The sequence below is a fragment of the Pseudorca crassidens genome, chromosome 8 (genome assembly GCF_039906515.1).
Source record: "Pseudorca crassidens isolate mPseCra1 chromosome 8, mPseCra1.hap1, whole genome shotgun sequence".
Classification (NCBI taxonomy): domain Eukaryota; kingdom Metazoa; phylum Chordata; class Mammalia; order Artiodactyla; family Delphinidae; genus Pseudorca; species Pseudorca crassidens.
The window spans coordinates 56,320,809-56,342,492 of record NC_090303.1 but is presented as its reverse complement, the minus strand read 5'-3'; the positions used below and the strand labels follow the sequence as shown (position 1 = coordinate 56,342,492).

Genomic DNA, 21,684 nt, shown 5'->3' with positions numbered 1-21,684 from the left:
CCTTTTCTGTAATGACAGTTTTCTGCTTTAACAGAATTTCCTTCATATGCTTTGGTTTGATAAAACTGCATTAATGGTGTAGTTACAGTAAGACTTAGTGAAAAGATTCACCCACTAGCCTGGCTACAGCTCATCTGCACTCATTACAATAAATGTAGCCCTAGACAAAATTATCTGGGAATCAAGTTTGTCTTCATCTCCCCTCACTTCTGATTTCCACAGCTCTTTCCCTCCTTTCAGTGCCCTCCTTCCTATTCTTATCCCCAGCTTTTCAATATGCTCAAACTTCCTTATTTTCCCCCCAAATCAGCAAAGTCCTAAATATTGCTTCACACTTCTATTACTTGCCCCTTGGTTCTCTCACATTCTCTATTTCAAACATTTACTACCCTAGTCAGCAGATGATTTTGTCAGAAGGGAAAGAAAAAGAGGCTATCATTTATGATTTACTGAAATTCCCCTCCACTTGTAGAATCAACTGTATCAGCACCGTTCCTTACCTTTTTTTCCTCAAATCTCACAAGAAAATATGCCCCTAGTCCTCTACAAAGCTGCTGTCTGTGTGATGAATCAAGTCCCTCCCACCCACTGTAGGACCATGACCCATGGGTTATCCCTCTCCTGTAACTTCAGTATTTTTTCATTTGTAACTCCCACATTTTTAAGTTTTAATATCTTCCTCATCTTTCAGTAATGATATTTTAAATCTCCATTTTGAACCCCATTTCACTTTTTTAAATTTATTTAATTTATTTATTTTTGGCTGCATTGGGTCTTCGTTGCTGCACGCAGGCTTTTCTCTAGTTGTGGCGAGCGGGGGCTACTCTTCATTGCGGTGCGCGGGCTTCTCATTGTGGTGGCTTCTCTTGTTGCGGAGCACGGGCTCTAGGTGTGTGGGCTTCAGTAGTTGTGGCTCATGAGCTCTAGAGCTCAGGCTCGGTAGTTGTGGCGCGCGGGCTTAGTTGCTCGGTGGCATGTGGGATCTTCCCGGACCAGGGCTAGAACCCCATGTCCCCTGCACTACCAGGGGGATTCTTAACCACTTGTGCCACCAGGGAAGCCCCCCATTTCACTTTTAAGTCACACCCTCCTCTCTCTCCTTTTGCCCATCACAGCTACTAAGCTTCTTTAAAGAGTAGTTCACCCTGGGCATCTTTTCTTCAGTTCTCCACCTTCCCATTCAGCCTCCGCTATCTGGCTTCCCTAGCCACCACTCTCCTCAAACTTCCTAACTATGTTTAGGAACAAGCTAACTGAAAAATCAAGCACATATTCTGTCCACGTTCTGCCTGAGGGCAGGCTGTCACTCCTGTTGGTGTTCCTCAGATCTTCACTCTTTCCTTGAATGATATTTACTTCTAGGGCTTCAACCAGTTTCTATCTGAATATGATTTTCAAATCTTAGTTATAGCAGTCACTTTTCCCCAACTGCCTTCTTAATGTATTGTACTTTCCCCGGGAACCCCAAATATGGTGCCTTTAATTTACCATTTTCAAAACTAGTCACTCACCCTAACTAGAGATTCTAGCTCTTGTTATCACGACATCACCATCCACCCTTTCTCCAAAGCTTAAAATCTCAGAATCATCTGATTTTTTAAAATTCTCCCTAACCTAGACATCAAATTCTCCTCCAAATCCTTCTCATTCTACTACAGAAAAGTCTCAAAAATTCATCCTCATCACAATTTCCAGGCTCTGACCTTTGGTTTAGAGTTTTTATCTTCTCTTGTCTAGACTATTTTAAAAGCCTCTTACCTGGTCTACTGATCTCTAATCTTTCTCCACTCTGGTCCTGGCTCCATGCTGTGTCCAGAAGCATCCTTGTTAAAGTACAGAGCTCATCCTGAGAAAAGCTAGATCTACAGAGGTTTTTTTTTTTAAACAGCTCAAATAGTGCTGTTCCTAATTTGCTCTCACAATGCAGTAGCCCTGCTTTTAGTACATTTTTACTGACCTAAGCAGTAATTAATAAAGCAGTTTAAGGCTCCATTGGTTTTTTAATAAGAAAATATGTAGTATTATAATTGAACCAACAGAATTGTCTGAAAGTGTTTTTATACAATAAGCACTAATAAACATGAAATATAACTATAGCATCACTGCCAGATTGTATTAAATATGCAAATCTGAATCTTTTTTAGTATCCCCCAAACTAGATTATTTTAGAGTAAATTTCATTGGTAGTTTTTTCAAGATAACACTTATTTTTTTACATGCACTTAGAAAAATACGTAGAATTCAAAACAGATCCAATGGTAAAGTGGTTTTTAAATTCAGCCATGATGGTGGTATAGAAGACAAGTACATAATCTTAAGTAACTGACTCAAAATCCAACTCTTGTACCCCTGGCGGCTATCATTTTACTCTAAGCCACCACCATCTCTTGCTCATTTACTTCAGTAGTCACTCAATTGCTCCCCTGCTTTCACTCTAGTTCTCAACAATATTCTCCAGATTGGCTAGAACCATCATTTAAAACATAAACAGATTTTGTTACTCTTGCGCTAAAACCGTCCAAAGGCTTCCCACTGCACTTAGAAAAACATCCGAACTCCTGACCATGACCTACAGAGCCTTCGTGACTTGGCACCCTGTGCGTCCCTCTGAGTTCATCTGCTACAACTCTCTCCCCGTGGTCCGCTCTAGTCACACTGGCCTTCCTTCTGTTCTTCAAACATGCCCAGTTTATTTCCCATTTCTCATCTCCCATCTTTACCATCTTCTGTTCTCTCTGCTTGAAATGATCTTCCCAGATACCCACATGCATATCCTTAATCTCTTTATTTTTGCTTCAGTATAAATGTCACCGCCCCAGAAAGTGAACCCTAACACCCAGTCTAAGGAAGCTCCTCTCCCTCACACATCCTCAGTCATTCTCCCTCCTATCAGTTTTGTTTTCATCCTAGGGCTCATCTGAAAGTATCTTTGCTTGCTGTCTGTCTCCCTTGCTAGAAATTCACTCATTGTTCTGTCTCCTCCAGCACTGGACAGTGCCCTGACACACAGAAGGCATTCAGATATTCATCAACCAATTAACAAATATATGCTAATGTTTCTCAAAGCTCTATCAAATAAGATGATATTTTCTTGCCTAATCTCTGTAAAGATATCCCACGGACACAATGAACTCAACATGCCCAAAACTCATCAAATTACTTCTTAAAGCTGGTCACCTTCCAGTATTCCCTATCTCAATTAATGGTGCCCAGGTATACCTGTTCAATTTCCTTTATTCCTGCTACCTAATCTGCCACCAAGACCTTTCAATCTGTTGTCTTGCATATCTTACAAACACACCCCTTTTTCTTTATCTCCACTGTCACTTCCTTAGTTCATACTCTCATCCTCTCTCACCTTAACTTCTAACACCTTCTACTTATTTTTCTTACTTTATCTACCCCCAATACCACCATCAGAGTGAGCTTTCCAAAATACAAATATGACCATGTTTCCTCCTGGTTAAAATCATTCACTGGCTCCCCACCACCTATAAAATTCCAATTTCTTAACATATCATAAGGGCCACATGAGGCATAAGGACCTTATATTCCCCCCTTTAACTGTTCAAACATCCTCTCTTGCTCCCCCTTAAGGGGCCCTTTTAATTCCAGCCACACCAAGCCATTTGCTATCCATAAACTTATTGCTTCATACTGCTGTGACTTTATCTTAATGGTCTCAAATGAAGCCTTTCCTGACCCATCCTAGAAGATATAGAACATACAGCACTTATTGAATAGTACAGTTGATCCTCATTATTCACGGATTCTGTATTTATGAATTCACCCACTTGTTAAAATTTACCTTAAGCCTCAAAGTCAATACTCACAGTGCTTTTGTTGTCATAGGCAGACACAGAGCAGCAAAAACAATATGCCCAGTGTGTGCATCCCCAGCTTAGGTCCAATTAGGCAACACTGCGCCTTGTTGTTTCAGCTCTCACACCAAAAATAAGTATCCTTTTCATAGTCTATTGAGTGTCACATTTTTCAAATTTTTGTGCTTTTTCATGGTGATTTCACTGTCTGAAATGTCCCCCAAGCATAGTGCTTACCTGCTGTCCATTGTTCCTAAGCACAAAGTAGGGTGATGTGCCTTACAGAGAAAATACAAGTGTCTGATGAGCTTCCTTCAGGCATGAAATTACAGTGCTGTTGGGCATTCAATGTTAATGAATCAACTATATATATATATATATATATATATATATAGACACACATATATATCAAGGTGTCTTTAAACAGAAACACACACAAAGCAAGGTTATGTATTGACCAGTTAATGAAAATGTGATCAGAGGCTTGTAGGAACCTAACCCTCTTTTAGCCTAGAAACAATGACTCAGTACTGCCTAATTCAGTGTTCACAGACAACTTACAGAACAAAACTACCACAAAAAATGAATAATGAGAAGTGACTGTATTTGCATTTACATGTCTATCTCTACCACAAAATTAGTGGGTTCTCTGAGGGCAGAAATGTCATCTTATTTATCTTTGAACTCTAATTTTTATTATTATGCCAAACATACTGCAGTTAACATTTATTGCATGTAATTAAAAAAATTGTAGTTTCTCATTGTTGTAATGTAATTTTGCCCTATATATTTACACTTCATGGTAAGATCCCCACACCAGGAAGGCCTTGCTCAACTGCACAGTTAATGGCCTGAACTTCATCCTCCATCCGGTCCTTTCACCTCTTTTATAGCCAAACATCAAGCTCTTTAAGTTCAAACTTAAAAAAAAAAAAAAAAAAGTCACAGTTAAATGAAAAGGCATTTACAGATATTTATTTTTCTTCAGGTCAGTTAGCATCGATGGGCTTAGAGCTAAAAACTATGTGACAAGCTTCCAGACACAATGGAAGGCTGAGCACACATGCCTACACTGTCTCCCTTCTGAGGTCCCACTGACATGACAGAATCCATGCTTTTTAAAAAGAACAGAACACCAACAGTACTAGAGGTGAGATGGGAGAGAAATGAAAGATTAGAAACCAGAAATTTTAGGAAATACTAGAAGTCAGAAAGCTGGTGAAGAGGCTTGCATGTCTAGCAAAAAGATGGACTTGAAAATCTAAAGTAATTCTCTCACAAAATGCCTAGAAATGCTAACCAAAGTACCAAAAACATCCTCTCAAGTACAAGAGTAAGTCCTCAAGAAACTCCTCATGCGCCAACATGAAGAGGATAAAAACAAACTGGTAAGCATGTGCTTGAGTCATGGCTGCATGGAGTGTTTGCAGATTTCAGTACCTAGTTCAGAAGCAGCAGTTTAGGCCTTGGTCTGTTCAAAAAGAAGAACTGCCAATTAGACCCCTCCATATAGATCAGGGATGTTACAGGACTAAGCCCCACCTGGTAAAAGAGTGGCCTAGCAAAGCTGTCCCTGTTGGCCAAGGAAGACAACGAGGAAATGAACCTTTTTCAGCTTGAACTCTGTATTCGGGGGCAAATACCACCTGAGAATTTGTAACCACAGCCTACTCTCAAGGATTCAGGGTTCCAACATACCTACCTAGTTCAGAAAACCCCAAGCTGAGAAATTACACAGGTGCCAAAGAAAACCTTTAGCAAATCTTCCCTGGAGGAATGTGTCCCCTAACCAGGCTGCACAGAATCCCTTGAATAAAACCCTGCCAAGCATGAGCTCACAATTCGAAAATAACAAAAAAAGCTCATGAGAAAAAAAAAAAAAGAGATAGGTAATTGAAAACACAAGAGTAATACTATCATAAAGGAATGCAGGTAAGATTGAATAAATGTTGTAATCTAAGCCATCAGAGGTAAGCGCAGTTCTTCCCAAGTGGATTTTTTTCTGGGCCTCCCTTGAGAAGTGCATGTTTGCTCAAATATTCTTCTTTTATAGTAGAGTCAATAGTTACTGGGTAAAGTTGAAAAAATAGACACATGTTTTCTAAGACACACAGCATAATTTTAAAATTTACAAAACTCTCACCCAGGGTAAGTACCGCTCCCCTCCCCAGGAGCACATGGAAATGTGTGAGGGCATCTTGGATGCTCCAATGGCTGTGGTAGAGAACAGGGGCGCTGAACTTTAAGTGGTGCTCAGCACAACCCCACAAGACAAAGCACAGTACTGCCAAAGATGCCAAAGAGCAATTGTTGAGAAACACTTTACTGATATGACTAAATCTGAAGCTATTATCAACGAATAACGCTATGAAGTAAAACTGGGAACAGAAAATTTGAAACTTTCATTGTACATTCATCCTTCTGTACTATTTTAACTGTTTATCATTAATATTTTTAAAAAATTAAAAATAAATTTATATAAACAAGTAATGGGAGGGACAGCTGTCCTGCTCATCAGTCAACATAGATCTCTCCTTTTAGATAAACTAGGTTGCTCAGCACACCAAGGATAAAAGCAGTGCATCAGACTACCCTACAATTCCTAGACTCAGAAGAGCAGTCCTTCCAGCATGTAAATATTTCTTAGCCAAAGTATCTCCTGAATTAAAACAGACTTACTGACGCTGGTTGTGTGCTCATGCAGTGAGGATCCGAAACCTCTTTTGTGAGGCAGCAGCTGCAACTGCAGTGCTCTCCACGGCTGAAAGAAGCCCAAGGAAGGAGTCAAGACTCAAAACAATAACTACGCACATTTGAAGTGGTGGGGTAGGATGGTTCTGTTGTGCAGTTCCAGAATATGTCGCTTAACAAGCCAATGAAAGCCTCTTTTTAACAAGTGATCTATCAGTGAGGCAGATCAGTTTTAGACTGACGGAAGGTCAATTAATGAAACATTTGCACAGATGAAAATGGAAGATTAAGATATAAGTGATGTGTACTACAAGTAGACAGAAAATATTTACTACAAAAAAACCCCCCTGCACTTACTCCAGAACTTCGCTTCTCAAAGATGACAAATTTTCAACACACACACACACACACACAATACGGATCCATCACATCCTGACTACTACATAATTTCTTTATACTTTTGCTTTCCCTCCCTATTCCTTTCCTGTACGCAGAGTGCTAGTACAGCTGACCCTTGAGCAATGGGGGTTTGAACTGTGTGGGTCCACTTACACGTGGATATTTTTCAATAGTAAATACTACAGTACTACACGATCCATGGCTGGTTGAATCCACAGGTGCTGAGGACCAATGATAAATATCCAGACTATCAGCCCCTACACCCCACCACCCACCATGTTATTCAACGGTCAACTGTACACACAGGCATACTGCACTTATATTTTAAGTGCAGTAATGGCCAATATGTTTAGATGAACATCAAATTGAGGTATGTTAAGGAAAAAAATAAACCGGTTCCTAATGTTTTTCACTTATCATTATGAAACCATTCTAATACCTTTTAAAATACCTTTTCATATGCAACTGTTTTATGTAGGGTAATCTTTATCTATAAGCAGGGATAAAATTATTCTAAAAGAAATAACTCCTAGATGGTTTTTCTAGGAGTTAAACATTTCATTTAAATGAACTTGTATAATAGAAGATTACAACAGTTTCAAATATTGTCAGAAAAAAAATTACCTTGCACGAAAATATTAGAATGGATACAAATATCATCAGAAAAAAAAAAACCTGGACTCTAAGAACTAGCTCAACCCAGACCTGGGACTTGAAGCACATGAAAAAGCCTTCTTACAAAAGAAAGTACTTAAGAAATCGCATCACGAGGCCCTCAGAATTTGAAAATAGGGTGATCCCTCAAGAATTAAATTAGTAAAAGGAAACACAAGATACATAGTCCTAGCAGAAAAATGTCACCCTAAGAGAAGACAGATCGAAGTATTTGGAAATATTTGTCTAATCAAAGTATCCAAGATATAGCCGTAGGATAAGAACACAATAAAGAAAACAGTGACAATCAAGTGTATTGTAAGCTGTGGGAAGAAAGTGTGTTAACAGAAGGCAATACCTGGTCAAATCTAGAAAAAAGGAAATAATAAATTGACCAGGTCTCTAAAATTCCCCGGGAAGAACTTGCCTACTCCATATTCCAGGGTTTCTCAATCTTGGCATTACTGGCATTTTGGTCCCTTGTTATGGGGGACCATCCTATGAATTGTTTAGTAGCATCCTTGGCCTCCAAGCACTAGATGCTAATAAGCACCTTTATCCAAACTGTGACAACCAAAAATCTTCAGATATTACCAAATATCCCATGGGAAGCAAAACTGCCCCCCTTAAAGAATCAGTGGTATATTTTAGAATATACCTTGATCACACTGAAATACAATATACACAATTACACAATACACACTGAAATACAATGCAAACCAAGCTAATAAAGTTTGACGTTTCTAGCATCAAAATCACCTCACTTTTCTTGATCACCCAGTAAATGTCTCATAATAATTTGGCTTTCTAGAGAAAGTATCATCATGGTTGCAAGAGGTATTTACTATATGGTTTTTTGATAAATTAAAAAAAAGAAAATGTCAGAGAGAAAGGCCCATGACCATTCTTTATATATGCCTTCTGATAATAAAATTGAAATCACATACTTCTCATATTTCCCCACAACTTCTAACACTGTTTTAATTGTTTTTCAGGCATTTGAATGCTTTTAAAATTTAATATTCCTGGTGTAATATTCTTATCATCTTCATCAGTACTATCAGCGTCTTGCTTTTCTAAGTTTCCCTTTTTCCTAATTTTTAGTTTCTCTGTCCCTCCCCTCCAGGACAACAGGCACACAGCGCCTCCATCATCATTATGGTAAATACCCTTCCTTTGAAAGTTAACAGTATATCATGCTGGTCCAAATATAATTTGACTTACTAGTTAATACCCAGGTAAGTGGTCTCAAAAGAACTTTTCTATCCTTTAATAATAATAAAAAGGGTCAAATATAGTTGAGAACAGCCTGTTTAAATCTAAGGAATGTAACAACTTACTTAAAAATAAGAACCTAAATGAACCTTTAAAACAAGAACGGGGCTTATCTTGGGAAAAGATCCCTAAACCCTGAAAATCCAGGGACTGTCCTTTGCCTAGGAATCCCTTGAAAAATACCTCTATATTCCATTTGATCAGCCACAGTGAATTCACAATTTCCCTGTATTCATCTTATACTCCCCGTTCTCTCTGCCACCTGTCTTCCAAGCTCTCGTTGCTTCACCTTTAAATTACCACTGCCAAATCTTCTACTACTATTCTCTTCTTTGCTGTAATCCACTCAGCATAAGACTATCACACAGATCACGTTAAAACATCATTTTAATGACAATACTGTATTAGAAAAAGAGAGCTTTCTGCCACCTGGAAATGCTTAAATTTCTCTTTTAAAAATCTAGCCTGGCGCTTCCCTGGTGGCGCTGTGGTTGAGAGTCCGCCTGCCGATGCAGGGGACGCGGGTTCGTGCCCAGGTCTGGGAAGATCCCACATGCCGCGGAGCGGCTGGGCCCGTGACCCATGGCCGCTGAACCTGCGCGTCCGGAGCCTGTGCTCCGCAACAGGAGAGACCACCACAACAGTGAGAGGCCTGCATACCGCAAAAAAAAAAAAAAAATCTAGCCTTCCATCTATTCAACTGAACTCCTCTACTCTCTAATACAAACTCTGTCCTGACTACATTGATCTTTTTACTTCCTATACCTACAACCACATTATCTCATTCCCACCCAAATGCCTTCATTCATGTTACCTCACCCAACAATATTCTTTTTTTCTTGGCTATTCAATACCTAATCAATTGATGGCCCCCTTCTTGCTTTTTTTTTTTTTTTTTTTTTTTTGGTACACAGGCCTCTCACTGTTGTGGCTTCTCCCGTTGCGGATCACGGGCCCAGCCGCTCCGCGGCATGTGGGATCCTCCCGGACCGGGGCACAAACCCGTGTGCCCTGCATTGGCAGGCGAACTCTCAACCACTGCGCCACCAGGGAAGCCCCCACTTCTTGCTTTTTTACAATCAAAGTTTTAGAGTTAAAAGCATCTTAGGACATATCTCAAAAATTAATCCAATCAAATGAGCAGCAAGTCCCTCCCTACAGATAAGAATTTCTTTTCTTAAACTATCTCAAAACTTACAGTCTGCTGCACAGGATAAACCACTACTTATATGCTAATTTCTGAGGTTTCCTAATTTGCTTAATAATAAATATCAAGCATTGCCTAAAATCATGGGACAATGCTTGGCTGAGGGGACACAAAGACCATTTCTTCCCTCAAACAGCGATATAAAGTAACCTTCATATTATGTGAAATTCCAGTATATACATATATACACAGATTTACTTTTGGTAAAGATTTCTACTTGAGTGTAACAAATTCTAAGCTGTTGTTTCTGGAGATATTTTGGAAGAGAGGGAACTGCAGGTTTGGAAGGGAAATAAAGAGATGGCAGAGTAGAAGATATTTGCTGGGCACTCCTAAAAGAGATAGAAACAGAGACAAAACAAATTTCCAGCCTTTGATCTAGAATCACAGTCTGTTGGGAAGGAGAGAACAGAGATGAGAATGGAAGGACAATCAGAGCCAAGTCAGTGTCCCACTATGTCACGTTCTGACATGAACTGGCAAGAAGTTACCACGGACCGAAAGGAACTATAAATACCCACTTGGCTATAGCGAGCTGAGTTAAATAAAGGTTACTAAAAGCTTATTCTTTTACCTCAAATATCCAAGTTATGCTATCTCTAAAACAACAGTTAGAAGCACAAGTTGAAGTTAGTAACCTTTAAGTGAAAATAAGAAAGGCTCTGAATAAGATTTTCTAAAAAATGCTTCTTAGGATTTATGAAGCATTTCCTGTCCCCCGCTACCCCAAGACTGGAAATCCTGAAACATTTCTTTCAAGGAAGTAGTGGTAAATGGAAACTAGTTGTATAGTACCCGGGATCTCCAAACGGAATTGCATAAAATGTCATCGATAATTTGTTTGATATATTTAATGTTTTAACTGGGAGGACATTAAAAGTTTATAAGGTTTTTAAGGGTTCATTCACAATCTCAGACTCCTTAATCCTATTTCCCCCACAACAGTTTAAATTCCTTCAGGGAAAATTTCTCTACCTTGGGTTTCTCAAGAACCCAGTGCTAAGGATGGCAAGCACATACTGTGATGGCTTTGCCCATGTGCCTCCCAGAGTGTTCCAACCTTCTTAAAAACGTGGTTTAGGGCTTCCCTGGTGACGCAGTGATTGAGAGTCCGCCTGCCGATGCAGGGAACACGGGTTCGTGACCCAGTCCGGGAAGATCCCACATGCCGCGGAGCGGCTGGGCCCGTGAGCCACGGCCACTGAGCCTGCGCGTCTGGAGCCTGTGCTCCGCAACGGGAGAGGCCACAGCAGTGAGAGGCCTGCGTACCGCAAAAAAACAAAAACAAACAAACAAAAAAAAAACATCTGAATCAACTTATATAAAATTACGCATGACCATCATTTACTTTCTAAAATAAGCAACTTCAATGAATTAAATTTCTTTAACTCAGCTACCCAAGTTTCTTATACCAAAGTCCCAGACAGGATATTTAATAGATGAATAAAAAGGCAAATAGTTTTATGTAAAATGAAACTTCCTGTAAAACATTTTATTGTATGTATATAAAAATACATATTCAAGGTAAAATAAAGACAAATCCACTTGAAGACAGCAACATTCATTCCAAATACTAAAGAATTCCTATTATATGATAAATGGACCATTATGAACATATTATAAGTATGGTCATTTTCTTCATTCCAAACAAAGTGCTACATTTTCAAACACTACTTACTTCTTTAGATTTTAGGGGGAAAGCAGGAGGAAAACTCAGGATTGTGTGAATTTTATAAAAATTTTAGATTACGTTGGAAGGAATTTTTGAGGTTACATAGTCATCTTTCCACCCAATATTTAACTTGCCTTTGTAAACACACTGAAATGTCATATAAAAATAAGACTTATTAACTTTAGTCAACAGCACATAACTTACTGGACTACTTTAAAAGCAAAGTTCTTTTAAAAAATATTTACTAACAGACATAGCTCTTACACTGGAAAGAAAAAAGTGAAAGTATGAATCAAGCAAAGGCACTGAAGACATATTTGTTCAACAAATATTATCCACTGTACATGTAACACTGTACCAAACAGTAAGAGAAGAAAAGGATACTGATATTTACTGTACCAGACTCTGTGCTAGACACTTTACATATATTATCCAATTAAAATCTTACACCAACCCTATAAAGTAGATGTTATAATCCCTATTTTAGAGATAAGGTATATTGAGTTTAGTAGTAACACCAGAATCTCTGCCAGCAAGTGTATTGTTTATACCACACAGAGCTCTGTGTCCTGAACAAAGTAAAAGAGCTGGAAGTTGGAAAAACTGGAATTACAACCCATATCGCTAACTATCTTGCCTTGCTGAGTAAAAAAATAATAAAGTACCCAGTTTCAAGAAACTGTATCATTTCACTATATAAGAAACAGTGAAAATGTTTTGCTAGTAAGCAAAACCCCAAATAATATTTGTTACAGTTAATGAAAAGTAACTCAAGCATTAAGATGGTAACAGCAATAAAGTAATTTATAAACTGTCATTATAGTATTAAAATTTTCTAAAACTTCCAAAAATCTGGAAGTAACTGTGACAATAGCTCTCACCGTATCACCAGATGAGAAGCTATTTAAATGAGCTACAACTGGAAGATGAACTTGCAATATCTTAGAGAGCCATTCTTTTCTGTACGAAATTGGATTTCTTTATACACATACACATGCGCGCGCACACACACATCATATATATATATATATGTTGTATTTGATACAAGACCATGAGAGTTATATTATTCTTCATATGAAAACCAAGTTGAATGCTTTGGAAAAACCCAAAGAAAGCAAGTGACAAAACAAGAAAACAAAAAATCCAAATTGTTGTATAATTAAGTGTAAGCAAGACAGCTGTAAACAATCCAGGAGTCACAAAACACTACAAGGATCCTACACTCAGATTCCTTCACAAACTTTTAAGTTTTTGCTCCTAAGTTAGGATCACTGATAATACACAAGTTTATATAAGAATGTTGACCCAGAGTTCCAGTCAAAAGATATCCATGTCTTAGTCCTTGGAACCTGTGAATGTTACATTATTTGCAAAAGGGATCTCTGTAGCTGTGATTAAGGATCCTGTGATGGGGAGATTATCCTGGAACAATAGGGGGGGCCTCATATGTGTCCTTATAAGAGAGAGGCAAGGAGAGAGTTCTCCTTCTCTCCCACACAGGAAAATGTGATAAGAACAGAGCTGAGAGAGATTTGCAATTCTGCCCTTGAAGACTGGAGTGATGCACCCACAAGCCAAGGAATTCTGGCACCACCAGCAACTGTAGAAGAAGCAAGGGACATAGTCTTTTCTTGAGCTTTTGCAGGGAGCACCCTGTTTTGGCCCAATGATACTGATTTCAGATGTCTGGCCTCCAAAACTGTGAGAGAATAAACTTCTTTTGTTTTGAGCCACCAAGTTTGTGGCAATTTGTTACAGCAGCCACAGGAAACTAACTCAATCAGAAAAGGGTTTTTGATTTTTAAAAAACTGTTGATAAGCAAATGAGATAATGTGTGGAGAACACTTAGGAAAGCTCCTGAAACATAGTAAGGATTCAAATATATTGTCGATGCCATTATCGATACTAAGCCAACTCTGTCTAAGCTCCAAGCTCTTGGTAGCAAGAGGAAAAAATAAGGATGTTCAAACAGTAAAACAGGGGAATACATACACAAGACTCAGGAGTGAAAACACATGAATCAACCCCTCATATAATGTGTACCTACCAGCTATGTCAGTGTTACGTTATAATTTGTCCTATACTGAAAAGATAAATGGTGGATGAGGCCAGCCAAAGACAGCTTCTTGGGGGAGGCAAGCTTAAACATTTATTAGCAGAGAAGAAACAAGGGGGCAAAGAAGGGGAAAGCATGAAAGTGAGCAAAGCAATTGAAATCAATTAGATGCTTGTAGAGCTATCAATCTGGCTAAAGTAGAGACCAAGGTGAGACAGACCTTCTGAGGTTAGTTACCTAAATGGTAAAGGACCATAAAAGCTATGCTGACTGATTCAGTCGTTAAAAAGAATATTTTATAGGATGTATTATTTTACAAATATTGGCTCTTGGGGGTTTAAAAAATATAAACATGCTCTGGCCCCACTCCAGACCTACTAAGTTAGAATCCTTTGGTGTGAGATAACTCTAAAGGATTCTGATACCCACTCAGGTAGAGAATCCCTGTATCAGAGCCAATTCGTGGCAAAAGACCCACAGAATTAAAGTCTCATGAAGGATATAATGTATCCTCAAAGTATGCAATCAACTAAATCAACAGCACTTTCCTAGGTTAAAACTTCTCCCAAGATGTAGCCCCTCTGGGTTCCACCACAGACTTTCTATAAATCCCTCACTCTTTACTTTTCCTTTCCTAAGCATGTGGCCCTGATCTGCTCAATCATCTTCCTCACGCTTTCTCACAAATTTTTCTAGAAAGGTCCATGAATTTCAGCTGCCCTCCCCCATCTTTCCACAACATTTTTCCCACCCAACCAAGATCTAACAATATTTCATAGAACAAAGTAACCATGTAAAAGTTCCATTAATATATTATATAATAAACTTATAAAAGTGTTCTATGACCATTTATTGTAATAAAATCTTAAGTACATATATTAAGTGAAATTATAAATCATTTTTTACAAAAGATTTCCAAAAGCATAAAATTATAAAGTGGCTATAAAAAGCCAATAAGCTAAGCCCTGTTCACTTCAATCTTTACTTAAGTGTTACTAAGTAGCTAACAAAGTACAAGGCTCTGAAAAGATACAAAGTATATGGAAATCTCAGTGATTTAGACACAAACTTCACCAGTACTAGAGTAGAAGAAAAGGAGATCTGGGAAGGGGAACTGAATATGATCCTTAAAAAAAAATCTCCTTTGTGTGTGTGTTGGGGGGCGGGGTGTGTGTGTGTGTGGAATCTTTTTTTTTTTTTTTTTTTTTGCGGTACACGGGCCTCTCACTGTTATGGCCTCTCCGGTTGTGGAGCAGAGGCTCCGGATGCGCAGGCTCAGCGGCCATGGCTCACGGGCCCAGCCGCTGCGCGGCATGTGGGATCTTCCCGGACCGGGGCACGAATCCGTGTCCCCTGCATCCAGGGAAGCCCTTGTTTTTTAGAATCTTGCTGGCTTTACCTTAGCCTGGGTTTATTTCATGATTAAAGCCAAAAATAAAGCAACACAAGTTAGTGTTCAGGTAAATAAGTTAGTTCTTTCCTCTCCCATAAGCTACACCAATTTATACATATTCCCAGGTAGTTCTTTTTACCTCAGTAATCTTCAGAAATTTCAATCACATCAAATTCTATTGATATATACTTCCACCAGCAATGCGTGAGAACATCTGTTAGTCTCTCTCCTCTTCAAAAGTACTATCAGAGGGGCTTCCCTGGTGGCGCAGTGGTTGAGAGTCCGCCTGCCGATGCAGGGGACATGGGTTCGTGCCCCGGTCCGGGAAGATTCCACATGCAGCGGAGCGGCTGGGCCCGTGAGCCATGGCCGCTGAGCCTGCGTGTCCGGAGCCTGTGCTCCGCAAAGGGAGAGGCCACAACAGTGAGAGGCCCGCGTACAGCAAAAAAAAAAAAAAAAAAAAAAAGTACTATCAGATAACCAAGGACCTACTGTATAGCACAGGGAACTCTGCTCAATACTCTGTAATAATCTAAATGGGAAAAGAATTTGAAAAGGGATACATGTATATGTATAACTGAATCTGTGTACACCTGAAACTAACACAACATTGTTAATCAACTATACTCCGATATAAAATAAAAAATTTTTAAATGTACTATCAAACTTTTTTGATCTGTCAATCTAATAGGTGAAAATAGTATGTCATAGTTTAAATTTTTGATATTTATATTGTGTGTGAGGTTGAATATCTTGATATATATGTTTAAGAACGATCTGAATTTCCTTTTCTGTGAATTATCTGTTCATGATCTTTGCCCACTTTATGGTTGGTCTTTTTCTTATCAATTTGCAGGTACTCTTCATATATTAAGGAAGTTAGCTTTTTGTCTGTTATACAAGTTGCAAATATTTTCCTCAGTTCATGCCACTTTCTTTCCTTCATGTATATATTATCCTCAACCAAATGGTAAATTCCTTCCATAAAAGGACATTTCTTTTATATAAACCCAGGACAGTGCTTTTCAAATCTTCCAACTACATATAGCAGCAAAATTTAAAAGAGGGGAAACCAGCCTTTTGGGGGGGGTAGTCAAGGGTGAAAATGAATTATTACTGCAGCACCTATTTGGGTTGACTGCCCAATCCTATTTCACATGATTACAGCAAGTACAAGCAAGTTCTAATAACATGGTATAGTTTGCTGAACAGGGGAGGGATGGGTGCTGGATGAATCTGTTTCCTGTTGTCTGGGCTGGTGCAGGGAACATTTAGGAGCTGCTGGTGGCCATCTATTACGAGGACTAGGAAGTGGTCCTCTACAGCATTAGAAGACGTGAAGCAAATGCACAGTGAAGAGTAAAGAGAAGAGATGAAGTGTATCCAGCTGGCACTGGAGTCCCAGAGTCCGAACCCTTGGATTCCTTTAGGCACTCCTGCATCTTTACAGTATATCTCACTTTTTGTTCATACCAGTTAGAATGGATTTCTATTACTTACAGCCAAAAGTGGCCTACTTACTACAACTATCATCTACTCAAATCATTTCATAAAGGAACATTTTAACACCAAAGCCTCAGGAGGGATAGAACCTCAAATTTTAAAAAAAGGTTTATGTTTAATGACAGCTGTGTGCCAGGAACAAGTCTAAGTTCTTGGCATATACTGTTAAACAAGAGAAAAAAATCACTGTTCTAATGGACCTTGCATTATAGTGAGAGTATACAGATAATAAAATAAAAATACAATTTCAGATATGATAAACAGTTTGCAGAAAAAAATTTAAGTAATGGGATACAGGGAAATGAGGATGGTGCCATTCTGACAGGGTGGTTAGATAATAATGCTCATCTGAGAATGTAATTGAACTGAAACCTGAAATGATGAGGAGCCAGTTGTGTCATGCTTTAGGATGAGAATTCCAGGCAGAGGGAACAGACCTAAGTCAGGAACAAGCCATGACATTTCTGAGGGAAAAAAAGAAGGGCAGTGTAGGTGGAATATAGTGAACAAGGGGGAATGATAAAGAAGTGGTAATGGAGTAATTGATCTAAGAGGAAAAAGCGTAAGTTGGTAAAGTAAGTAGGAATCAGACCATGTATAGGAACTAGTAGGCAGAGGAAAGGATTTGAAAATAACTTCAGCTTTATGAAAAACTCACTACATTGTCTTTAATTCTCATTTTGCTTTGCATCAGAGATAACTTTACAGACCTTTAGAAACTACTTCCCAAGTATTAAACACAATGTTGAGGTTAGCTAGGAATGAGCATTTCCTAAGCAGAAAATCTCTCTTCTGGAGGATTATGAAATGTTTTAAGAAAAAAATGCAAAGCCATCTTAAAAAAGAAGAAACTAGGAAAGATGGTAGAAACTACTTCAAATTCTGTACTACTTATACTGTGAATGAATCTATATACTATGATCAAGGCTGCACAAAGGTCTTAAAGAAGAACTTAAAAACTTAAGTCCTTTCTAAACTACTATAAAAATAACATCCTTTGCTAAGTTCACTATTATTGAATTGGACGTTAACGAAGTTAAATATTGTCAGAAGAGAAAACTGGAAACTAGACTTCTTTGACTTTATTGTACCTCTTGAGAATAGCTACAGCTTGTCAACAAAGTTGTGGGTTTCGATCTTATCTCTATTACTAAGATAAAGGAAGAACTTCCCCTATGTGATAAAAATTAGGTACAAAGGATGCTTCAATATCTTTTCCTCTGAAAGCTTTTTAAATTAGGAGAACAATCAGCTTTAAGAGGTTTGGATACAGTACAGCTCACATAAGATGGTGTTCTCTCCAGATCTTTCCGGACAACTAATATCTATATACGCAAAGCAAGTAATTAAACCTGCACTGCTTCTAAGATTAATATCAGTAAAGTCAGATCTTTGAAAGCTCTAATGTATTCATGAATCTCATCTTTCACTATGTTAGATATTTAGTTAGCCCACGTAACCAAAAAGTAGACTGTTAATAACACAATCTATAAAGAGAGGTACTTTTTGAGTGTGGTGTGAGTTAAAGAAATAAAAGTCATTTAGACACCTTGATCAAGACTTGATTCTGAGAGCATCCTCCTCAACGCATTTGCAGCAGTTTGGCAAAGTGCTCAGGGATTATTAGTAGCGGTGTATGGGAGGGAGGGATACGGTCAACCGAAATTGTAAAGTCTCCCCCCAGTGGTCTCACATACAAATAACAGGAAGAGTTGGGAAATGATCGCAGCTTCTGTGAGACTCACCAAAAGTAATCTATGCAGAATCCGGTAACTACAATGAAGAAATCAAATCTTTAATTCAATACTAGCACCATATCAGTGAAGAGACCTCGTATGCTTTTCTGCTCTTATGATATCATAAATGTGAACACTATTTTTGGAAGGAAAGAATCTATAGGTTCTTTTTTCTCAGTATAATTTTTTAGGAATAATTTAATGATATCCTCAGCCCAGCCCAGTATTTGTTTTATCTAATGGGCAGGTGTTCATTCCTCCAGAAATAAATACGAGCACATCCCTTGCAAGTTAACTACGTCTACCTGAAGTGATGTTCTGATACAAATTTAGTCACTTACCAAATGAACCACCTTGTTAAAGAAAATTATAACCAGTGCTAAAAACCTAATGTCTAATTTGCAAGACACTCTTTTTAAAAAACCACCTAGGACTAGGTAATTTATAATACAGCGAGTGACATAAAAAGTACAAATGGCTCCTCTTGCCTCTTTTAATATTTATTTTCTTGGTGTTTTTATAATTAGGTAGCCTTTGACCGGCACTAACCCTGTATTATTTGTAACTTGCAATAATTTTCTGATGTTACTTTTAACAAAGCTTGGATGTCAAAAAAGTGAAGGGCATTTAATTAAAATCTCAGTTGTCTTCTGCTCACCATCTATTATTAAATGGTGAAGTATATAAAGGGATGGTAAATGCTCAAACAACTTCAGTTTTAAAAGCAGAATATAGATAACATACATGGAGTCTCACAATTATGATTTTCTTGGTTATCCCAAGCTAAAAAGGAGGGGTGGGGGGAGGAGGAAGAGAGCAGGCTGTGTAGTCTTCTGGAACAATTTCAGCCTTAAATGAGACTCAGGAAAAATGCAAACTGCTCCCATGAATGTTTAAGAAAAATATGATTCGTTTAAAAAAAAAATCCAACAGTTGGCCTACAGAACAACAAAAAATGACGCTGTCTTATATAGAGCTACCAGACTTGCTTAAGCCCCTAATTTTTCTAGTGTTCATATAATTTAGAATGTAAAAAAAGAAAAAATTCATTTTGAAATTCCAAGTGGAAAAGCAACTGAGTGGCATCAATTAGAAAATGACACACACAGACATCCCGGAATCGTTTTTTTTTTTTTTTTTTGCATAAAGATATTTAGTGTGCAATCTCTATAGGACAAAAACAGAGTATTAAAAATGTTGCCACTTGTATATTATGTAACCCTAGTCTAAACTAAAAGCAGCATAGACCTTAAAGAGTAATACATTGTGCAAACGTCTATTTAAACATGAATTTAAATACATGATAGATTTCAGATACAGATGACCTCAAAAATGACACAATCCACAAAAGTTCTTTGTTTACTGTAATCAGGCCTCAGAAGACATGACTATAATCAGGCCTGATACAATAATACCGTGAGGTCTGTTGTTACACCTGCGTACTGCAACTATCTCCGCATTGGTTAACAGCGTGTTACCTCTCCTAAAATATTCGGCATACGGAAGTTTCCCAACGACCATCTCAAAGATTTCACTGGAAGGAATGGCTGCTAAACCATACTCCCATTGAAGAGCGATTTTAACGCACCTCCACTGTTCCGAGCCATATAACAAGAAGACCAAGACAGGAAGCACAAAGTAAAATTCCAACCATCCCCAAAGGCATGGAAAAAGAGTAAAACGTGATTAGCTTGACCTTAACCAGCTGTTTATAAGTAATGCGGAGAATTTTCTGAGCTTCCCCATCAGCCTTCAATTACCTTCCTCGCCTGCCCCCACCCCCCTTTTACGTGCCCCAACGGATGGAAGTTGAATGGATGTAATCTCGAGCCGTAATCCAAGGAACTGGGGAGATTGAGACTAAACTCCCAAGAAAGTGTTAAAAAGTCCTTCTGCCAAAACACCCACCAACCAATCCACATCCTGTCATCACGCCGACCGTCAGATCCCTCCATCGACTCGCTCCTGGCCCTCCACCCCGCCAAAAAAGCCAAAAAAAAAAAAAAAAAAACCCAAAAAGCCACAAACAAAAAAAGCCAGCACCTTTCTGGTTCCAGACCAACGTACTCAGAATCGGAAAGCACTGCCTCAGCCGCAAACGCCTCCGGAGCAGCGTGTGCTCGGCCCAAAACCACTCTGGCCAAACAACTGGAGTCTCGTGCCTCGGAAGTGGCAGCAGAACTCGCCGAAAGCCTCCTCCCCCAAGAACTCGGAGCTCGAGAGGCAGCCAGAGGCCGGCGGAGTCGCCCCCACTGGGCACCGACTCCGAAGGTGTCAGTCACGGCAACCGCCGTCCCCGGCGCGGCTCTCCATTCATGCTTTAACGCCACTCTCGCCGCAGAGGGTGCAGGCGCCCGCGCCCGGCTCTCAGAGGGGGCCCCGCGCCCCCAGCCCCAGCCCTGCCCCCGCCCGGGCCGCGCCGGGGAGCGCGGGCGGAGAGCGGGGCGCGGCAGCCGGCAGCATGGGCCAGACACGTTGCCGCGCTCGGCCGGCCAGCCCGCACGCCCGCAGCCCGGGAACCTGGGGCCCCGCAGAGCGCGCCCCTCCCGCGCGAGACGAGCCGAACAGCCCCCGCCGCCCGCCCGAGCCCAGGTGCCGAGGGGGCGGGGCGGGCCGGGGTCCCCGCGTGGCGCGAAGCCGCAAGCAACAGGGCGCCCCCCGGCCAGCTCGGCGCGCGGCTAGACCGTTACCCGAGAGACGTGGGGGCCCCGGCAACTCACCGGCTCGCACCTTGGCTTCCTCCGCGCCGCCGTCGCTCCCCTCCTCCCGCCGCCGCTGCTCTTCCTCAGCCGCAGACGCCGCCGAGCAGCCCCATCTACAAACTCCGGACTCGTAGTTGGGAACTGGAAATGCGGCTCTCACTCCCCTCCGCCTCCCTCTCTCTCCGCCCCCTCTGTCGCTCTCCACTCCGCCCGGCTCAGGTCGCCGGCGCCGCCGCCACCACCGCGCGCGCGGCCAGCCTCCCCTCAGCCGCCCTTCTCCTCCGCCTCCGCCAACGCCTCCGCCTCCTCCTCCTCCTCCTCCCCCTCCCGCTGCCGCCGCCGCCGCCGCCGCGGCGCGCTCTCTCCCGGCCTCGCGCGTGCGCCGGACGCCGGGGAGTGCGCGCTCGGGAGCGAGGAGGCGCCGCCGCCTCGGGGAAGCCGGGCCCCGCCCCTCCGGCCGCGGCGCGGCGACCAGGTGGAGCCCCCTCCGAGCGCCCGCAGACGGCGGCGTCCCGGCCAGATTCGCCGCCCGCGCCCCGCCGCCTCTACTGGGTCTCCCCGGTCCTGGCCCCGA

The 21,684-nt window shown here is 40.6% G+C and overlaps 1 protein-coding gene across 5 annotated transcripts in view; it reads right to left on the bottom strand.

Annotated features, from left to right (window-relative positions):
• PALS2 (protein associated with LIN7 2, MAGUK p55 family member) overlaps positions 1 to 21,373 on the bottom strand; it is a 106,706-nt gene extending 85,333 nt beyond the window's left edge. For 2 of the 5 annotated variants that reach the window (XM_067746527.1, XM_067746529.1), the window contains exon 1: positions 21,129 to 21,373. The gene's annotated coding sequence lies outside the window, so the exon portion shown is untranslated. Of the gene's footprint in view, positions 1 to 20,451; positions 20,646 to 21,128 lie in introns of those variants that run through there. The other 3 variants (XM_067746524.1, XM_067746528.1, XM_067746526.1) reach the window with 3 other exon arrangements.
• Positions 21,374 to 21,684: the final 311 nt, after the last annotated feature.